The following is a 7,163-nucleotide window of genomic DNA, read 5'->3' on the forward strand; positions in this document are numbered from 1 at the left end:
ATGGGGTGACTAAAAGAAAAATAACTTGCCCGAGATCGTAAGTACAAGGCAGAGGTGAGGTCTGAGCTCCAAAACACAAAACTGCTCTTATGAACCCCCAAAAAGATGGTGTTGGAGCTGGAGGGCAGCTTTTTGCTTTGCGGCTGGCATGACAGGCCTCCGAATTAATTTGTGTTGATTAAAAAACCTTAAATACAATAAATGGCAGGAGGGGAAGGTGGGCACTAAGAAAGGTGTCTGCAGGCACCACGATGGAAACCCCAGGTGTAATGTTATGCTAATATCAGAGATGGAAACTATTTAAAAGAAGCCCTGAATTTTAAGGCTCCCACCTCCATACAACCTCCATCTTTGCCCTTGTGCTACCAGCAGTAGGCCACCAGCGTAATGTGCCCACAGCACCCATGCTCTATGCCCTATGCTCTATGTTGCAGCAATGTTTTGCAAGGAAATTTAGGAGTAATTCTGTCCTTGTCCCACTAGGACAACCTAAGGATTGGACTGTGGGAGACTTCGCTTTTGTCATGAATTTGTTTTGTATTAAATTTGTTTTGTATTATGGATTTGGTTTTTCTTCTGTTTCCTAGATGTCACTATTCTTTTTGCAGTGGAACAAATGGCCATGTTGTAATATCATTAATGTAGGCCAAGTACAACTTCCTTATCTGACACTATTCTTCACATCCCAATTAATCATGTGCCAAAGAACCCAATATCCTATTTCAAGCACAGACCAATAACTCCTGGTGAAATTAAATCATCTTTCAGAAATATTTCATTCCTCCAAGCTAATAATTCAATGCAAATGGATTTTTAGGAGGATGGCAGGGGCATGTTATGTGATCTTTCCATTAGGTTCTCCATCTTGTGTGTTTAAAATCTTCTACCACATTCTAAATTGACATCTGTTCATAAATAGTTTACACCTTTGTATAAACAGCAAAAACAAGATGACTTGTACAGCCAAGAGCTGGTGTGGTGTAGCAAGCATTGGACTTAGAGTGGGGAGATGTCATTTCAAATCCCACTTAGCTGTTAAGCTCTCTGGGGCTGGATCTACACCACCTTTTTTCGCTTCCAATGAGGTTTCACTGCCCACCTTTCACACTACGCAGTACCCGCCTCAAATTGGAACTGGAATTTCCCTCTTCTGTGCTCCCGCTTTCAATACCCTAATATCCCGGTATTTCCCCTTAATGTGCTCTGATTTTCCACCTTGGCTACCGTATCCGGTTGTAGTCCCCTCCCCCGCCTGTCCATATACGGCAGTGTTTGTATTTCCCTCCTGTCCAATCACAGCTCTTGATGTCCCCATGTCTTCTTCTGGCTACTGATCGCATAGCTTCCTCAGCAGCCCCCGTTTCCTCAGCAACAAGCAAAGGGCTGTATGTGCGCGCACTTGTCTGATCTCGGAAGCTAAGCAGGGTTGGCCCCTGTCAGTAGTTGGATGGGTGACCGCCTGGGAATCAGGCTTCCTGCACTGAGCAGGAGGTTGTTGTATCCCTTCAAATGAAATTAAGTTTTACCCCCTCCTATCCCCCGCTCTGGATGTTTTTTTTTTTTTTAATTAAGGCATTATCCTCGCAGAATCGGGGTTTCTCCGTGATTTTTTTTTTCCTAATTCAGGCATGATTTTTGAAGATTCAAAGTTGTAGAGCTTCACAACTTCGAATCTTTGAAGATCATGCCTGAATTAGAAAAAAAAACATCGTGGAGAAGCCCCAATTCTGCAAGGATAATGCCTTAATTTTTTTTAAAAAAACATCCGGAGCGGGGGATAGGAGGGGATAAAACTTAATTTCATTTAAAGGGATACAACAACCTCCTGCTCAGTGCAGGAAACCTGATTCCCAGGCGGTCGCCCATCCAACTACTGACAGGGGCCAACCCCGCTTAGCATCCGAGATCAGACTAGGGACATACGAAAGTCACTTACCTTTTCGCAGCTTTGCTTCGTGGTGGGGGGGAGGCGCTTCGCTTCTCCCCCTGAAATTCAGGCTGGGGGGGGAGGTGCCCTGCCTTGCCTGGACGAAATTCAGGCCTGGCAGGGGCGCCCCGCCTCGCCCGCCCGAAATTCAGGCTGGGGAGACGCGCCCCGTCTCCCCGGCCGCAAACTACGAAAGTGAAAACAAAAAACAAAAAACCCCGTGATAGGCTACGTAACGATTTATGCAGCCTATCACGGCTAGATTTCCAAAGTCAGCCGTGATAGGCTACGTTAATCATTACATAGCCTATCACGGGTGACTTTGAAAAAAAAAAAGCGCGTACGCAAATGGCGGCCCCCATGGGGCGCCGCCATTTGCATTCCTTATTTGGTCCCTGTAGTCTACGTAAATCTTTTTTTTTTTACTTCAGCTGTAATGGTGGTGGCGGCAGCCGGTTGAAAGACCGGCTGCCACCCCCGCCCCCGCCGAAAGCCCACCGAACCGCCGCCGGGACCCGCCGCCGGGAGGGACATTCGGCTACGGTAAGTCCCATCCCGGGGGGGGGTGGTGGTGGGGGTGGCGGAGAATTTCACCGCCGATTTCGGGGGGCCGAAATTTCGGGGAGAAATTCTCCGCCATCCCTAGATCAGACAAGCACGTGCAGGAAAACAGCAGGAAAACAGCACAGCGCTCGAGTGTGAACGGAGCTCGTGCATTCGATAAAGCACTGCAATGGGGAAAATGGGTGAGTGTGAATAATCACGTTTTAATGTGAGAGTGTTTAACCCGACAGGATACCGAATTCATTGCGATGGTGGGCGCAATGTAGATCGGCCCTGGGTGGCCTTGGGCAGGTCCCAACTGCTCAGCCTTGCTTACCTCACAGGATTGTTTTGAGATAAAATGAGAGAACCTCAAGTACATTGTCCCAACCACTTTGGGAGAAACATAGGATAAAGATCCCATGAAGCTGCTTTGCTGTTCAACTTGGCAGAAATGTGATTCCACAACAGTTAAACCTCTGTTATTGGGTACTTCATACTTTACATTTTTATGCTTAAGGTATTTTGTGTGTTTCTCAGAACATGTGGGGGTCATTTGAGACATTATGAAAGAAAGTCAGGGTTCCTAATCCGGGTTCTCATGTAATGATAATGCTGAGGGTGGAAACATTTGCTGGGAAAAATCTACCCATGAGGATGGTTATAACCCCCACCCTATTTCTCCTCTGAAAGTATATCCCTAGGTTGCTTCTCATTTCCCCCCTACAAGATGGGTTCCATAACTATACTAAGCCAGGCTTGGAGATAAATGGTGGGGGTGGGGGGAAGAGGAGAATTGGCAGAGATTAAGCACCCCTTCCTTCCACCTCTCAAGCTTCCTCTGTAGATCCCCTCTGCGAGATCTTCAAATGTTAGTTTTGTGAGACAACATCAAATTCCACCCAAATGTGTATCATCCAAGCATAGTCTTCAGAGAATAGTGATTGGTTACGGTTTCCTAAGTATACAGTTGCTGGCAAATATGAGTTTGCCTCTTGAAGAACGTATCAAATACCCCTAAAAATTCATGAGTTCAAAGTTTCCTTTGAATCGTGCTGCACTTCAGACAAAAGTGAAAAAGCAGTCCTTAAAAGTGAAAGGAAAATGAAACCTTAACAGTCTTTCCCACTATGGTGAGATGGTACTGATCTTGGAAGCTAAGCAGGGTCAGCCCTGGTTAGTACTTGGATGGGAGACTGCCTGGGAATCGGGCTTCCTGCACTGAGCAGGGGGTTGGGCTCAATGGTCTTGTAGGCCCCTTCCAGCCCTATCATTCTATGATTCTAACCCAAAGAGAGACATTCTGGGGAAAAGTAGATGATGCCACTTCACTGTGCACTTGCCACCCTAGTAAAAAAATGTGAAGAAAGAAACAGGGACCCCCTGCCCATTACCTGGTAGTAGGGATGTACAAAACACTTACCTGGCTCCATGTCGGGCAATCCGTGGTGGTGGGGAGGTGCTCCATCCCTCCCCCCAGAATACTCCCCAGCCGGCTCTGCTCCGCAGAGCTGCTGGCTGGGGCCGCCCGCAGCCAGACATCCGGTCGCTGGGCGGCACAGGGATGCAAATGGCGGCTGCCGTAGCTGCTGCCATTTGCACCCCTGTCTTTTGCCGTGATAGGCTACGTAAATATATACGTAGCCTATCATGGCTAAAGACACGGACGCAAATGGCGGCTACGGCGGCCGCCATTTGCGTTCCTTCCTATTGCTGTGATAGGCTACGTAAATATTTATGTAGCCTATCATGGCCTCCGTAGGGACACAAATGGCATCCCTGCATTAGCTGTGATAGGCTACGTAAATACTTACGTAGCCTATCATGGCCATTCGAAAGATGCGAATGGCGGCCGCAGACATGGCCGCCATTCGAGGAGCACCAGAATGGCCGACAAAGGTAGGCTCCGCTCTGGGGCCATTTTGCAGGGTGGTGGGGCAGTTGGCTTCATTCCGCCATGGATTCCGGGAGGCCGAATGCTCTGGCATTCGGCCTCCCTGGAGTCGGTGGCGGAATTCTCCAACATCCCTTCCTGGTAGACATGGTGGTGACATGGTAGACATGGTGGTGAGTGGGGGCTAGGGATGTTGGAGAATTCCACCATGGACTCCAGTGAGGCTGGATTCTTTAGAAGTCCATGGTGGAACAGAGCATTCCCCCCTGCCACCCCACAAAAATTCCCCGGGACAGATCCTACCTGTTGTAAGCCATCTGCTGCCCTCGTCTGCGGCTGCGAATGGCGGCCCTGGTCTGTGGCCGCCGTTTGCGTCCCTGCGTTAGCCATGATAGGCTACGTATATATTTACGTAGCCTATCATGAGAAGAGCAGGGACGCAAATGGCGTAGCGGCCGCCATTTGCATCTGTGCTCTTTGCTGTGATAGGCTACGTAAATATATATGTAACGTATTACGGCTAACACAGTGATGCAAATGGCAGCTGATACGGCAGCCGCCATTTGCGGCCACAGCCCGGCAGCAGATGGAGGTCCAGCTGTGGGCGGCCCCGGCTGGCGGCTCTGTGGACTTGCTGCAGAGCATAGCCAGCCAGGGAGGATTCCGGGGGGAGGGACGGATCGCTTCCCCCCCCCATGGATGACCCATAACAGAAGCAGGTAAGGGATTCATAGGGGTGTACAAAACCCCACTTACCTGGCTTTGCTGGGGTCCGCAGGTGGGGGGAAGTGATCCGTTCCTCTCCCTGGAATCCTCGACGGGGGGGGGAGGCGATCCATTCCTCTCCCCCTGGAATCCTGCCCTGCTGGCTCCACTCCGCAGCCAGTCCGTGGAGCCACCGGCCGGGCCAACCCGCAGTGGGGCCTCCACCCACTGCCGGGCTGCTGCAGATGCAAATGGCATCCTGCATAGGGGACGCCATTTGCGTCCCTACGCTAGCCCGTGATAGGCTACGTAAATATTTATGTCATGGCTAAAGTGGCTAAAGTGGGAACACAAATGGCATAGGGGACTTTAGCCATGATAGGCTATGTAAATATATATGTAGCCTATCACGGGCTAGCATAGGGATGCAAATGGTGCTCCCTATGCAGGATGCCATTTGCGTCTGCAGCAGCCTGGCAGCGGCTGGAGCTGCCACCACTGCTTAATTTGCCACCAGAGCTGCTGCCGCATCCGCCACCAGGTAGGTCCGTTCTGGGGAGATTCCGCGGGGTGGCGGAGGGGAGGCAGGCCGTTCCGCCACAGGCTCCGGGGGGCCAGATTCTAAAGGATCTGGCCTCACTGGAGTCCATGGCAGAATTCTCCGCCATCCCTAGGGATTCGTACATCCCTAGTGGGGGCACCAGGATTCTTTGAGGTGCTGCTGTATGAACATTGCCTATCAAATCTGGCACTGGCTTGTTGAATACTTCTATGTGGTGACTCACTGATATTGTGCTATGTCATCAATTATGTGATCACTGACACATGATTTTTTTTTTTAAATGGTGTGTATAGGCTGTGTTGTGCATGATATGTTTTATTAATAAAAATGCGAATGCCAAAAATGAAATTTTGCTCTCTTTTTTTTGGCCAACTTCATAGCCACCAGTTTCAATATTAGATCTGCTGTTCTTGTTTACAGTGGGTTGTATATGTATTAAATTAGGGCCCTTTGACAGATACTCTACATGTGATGTCAAACTTACTCCTGTCTCGCATGAGAAGGCATACTTTGTGCACTTGTGTTCAATGGTCCTTAATTGTAAAAACTATGGTGCTTATGTTAGGCAAGTGTGAAAACAACAGTCAGTGTTTCACAACTCACAAATGTGGCAGTTGGATGAATGAAAGAGATCTTGGGTGTAATCCTATGCATGTTTTGACAGAAGAAAGTCCTACAACTCCCAGCATGGCTGGCTGGGGGAATACTGGGAGTTGTTGGACTTTATTCTGTCTAAACATGCATAGGATTGTGCCCTTAATCTACAAGTAAAGTTGATGGGATCATGCTTTTGTCAATATCTTAAAGGAGAGGGATTTACACAGTGGTTGTTGTTTTTTAAGGTGGGTGGAGAGAAGGGGAAAAAAAAGAATTGATGCTGCCTTGGAATATCAAACATTTCTGCTTGAAAAAATGTTGACTCACCAAACATAATTGGATTGACATTAATGGGACAGCCGAAGGCATTCTTTAAACAGCAGACCTTAATAACTGTAGAAGCTCCTCAGAATTGGTTTACAGTTAAGTGAGGCTTGTAGCAGATGGTGAAAATGTCACTCAGTCTAAGGCAGCTTTCAGATCTACGAATAAGTGAATAATTAACAAAAATCTTCTCCCCACTTTTCTCCAAATGCCATAATAACAAAGTTTCTCTAATTATCTATGCTTCCCACATAGTTTATACCATATGTTATATCTACCATATACTTGTTCAAATTCACATATTAATCTGGAAGCGGTAACGCATGACAGGCCCCATGATATTCTTGTTCAGTACCTTTAATATATCAGAGTCAGGTATGTGGTTAACACAAGAACATGTACTCAGCCATATTACTGCGGGAAATAATACTTTCAGATTATGTGTTTTCCAAGAAACCAGTGCACTGAATCAGCATGCCCAGTGCTCGCAAGCCACAGCGAAACAAGGCCAATCCCTGTGCTGATCACATTTAGAACAAACAGATTTCCTAAGCATAGACCAAATGTTTGTATGAAACTATCCAGTGCGGGGCAGGAGAAGCATGGAGGGG

The sequence above is a fragment of the Heloderma suspectum genome, chromosome 4, assembly GCF_057233095.1.
Source record: "Heloderma suspectum isolate Gila_16-S chromosome 4, 16-S_ref, whole genome shotgun sequence".
Taxonomy (NCBI): domain Eukaryota; kingdom Metazoa; phylum Chordata; class Lepidosauria; order Squamata; family Helodermatidae; genus Heloderma; species Heloderma suspectum.